The sequence below is a fragment of the Propithecus coquereli genome, unplaced genomic scaffold (assembly GCF_000956105.1).
Source record: "Propithecus coquereli isolate 6110/MARCELLA unplaced genomic scaffold, Pcoq_1.0 Scaffold589, whole genome shotgun sequence".
NCBI lineage: Eukaryota > Metazoa > Chordata > Mammalia > Primates > Indriidae > Propithecus > Propithecus coquereli.
The window spans coordinates 927000-928542 of NW_012151829.1; positions in this window are offsets into that span (position 1 = coordinate 927000).

A 1543-nucleotide genomic window follows, 5' to 3' on the forward strand; every position below is an offset into this window, starting at 1 on the left:
GAGGGAATTAGGAGGCAGGACTGCCAGTATTTTCCTAGTCAGAGGATAGGAATTCAGCCTGAAGTAAGACCTTTAAGAATGTTTTCTTCTTCCTCTGCGTCTACTTCTTACTCTCTTCCTTTTAGTCTATTCCCCAGGAGTGTAAGTTTGGGTAAGAAAAAGAGTCCATGAAGATAGAGCAAGAGCAAGCCGGCAGACTGCAGTGAGGGTGGGAAGGAGGGAACGGGAATGAATCATCACCAGATACTCCCCTGAAACTCACACTCACTCAAAGACAGGGCTGCACCCACTGCAGTACTTGGAGCTTTCACCCCAATGGGAGGCCCACTTAGAATTAAAAAGAAATCAATCAAAAGACAATACATGTTCAATTTAGAAATATTAGAATAGCAACAACAACCAAGGATGGACAGAACAAAAACTGTTATCCCACCACACAAGGACCCACACCCTGCTGGACATCCTTCCGAGAGACACACACCCGCATACGCTGATTGAGAAATAAAATGGGATTAAATTGTTTCTTATGAAGGACACCAGAAGATGCCAAGCACGCATCTTTGGCATATGGATTATTTTGAGCTAAAAGCCACCTCAAACCAGCAGATGCAGAAAAAACTCTAAAAGCAGGGCACAAGGTTTTCTTTTTGTAAGGGAAATTTACATTTATAAAGGAAATATCCATTTGTAAAAGACATCTTCCTCTCCTGTGACTGGAAGAGGAGGACTCTTGGCAACTCTCACCAGGGAAGGAGGCACAACTTCAATCTTTGTAACCAACTTAACTAAACGACCCGTATTAACTGTACTTTTCCTGGTTGCCCCATAACTTGCCTCCCCCACTCAGAAGCCCCAGACTCCTTTCACTTTGTTTGGCTTAAGAGGGAACATAAGCTCAAGGTCTAACCACCTCTTGGGTTACTTAGCACTGGGTGCTCCCATGTGCGTGCATGATAGATGTGTCACTAAACTTCTGTGTGTTTTTCCCTTGTTAGTCTGTCTTTTGCTGATCTAATTCATAGGGTCCCAGCCAGAGAACTAAGACGGGTAGAATAAAAATATTTTTCTCCCTCCTATAATTGAGACCTGTTTTTTCATATTCCACAGCTTGTCCGTATCATGATTTATTTAACCAATAAACATTTAAATTATTTCCAATTTTGACTTAAAAACACTGCAGTGTATAAACTTATAGCCAAGACTTAGTACATAGCCTTCACTATTTCCTTACAATAAAATTATCCTTGTGGATTGATAAGTCAAAATATAAATATTTTTGATGCTTCTAAATTCACACTGACAAATTACCCACCAAAAACTTTACCTACTTGCAATTCTACTGGCCATATACAAGAATGCCCATTTTTACCATCAACACTGTATGCTTTCATATAATGAAACATACGATAAAAAGAAAGCTTTTTTAAAAAAAGCTAAAAATTGTATCTATGTTAAAACTAACATTTCTTTATTAATAAATTAACTATGTTTTCATAGATTTGTTGGTCAATTGTAATTCTTCTTTTTTGAATTGTTCCTTTTA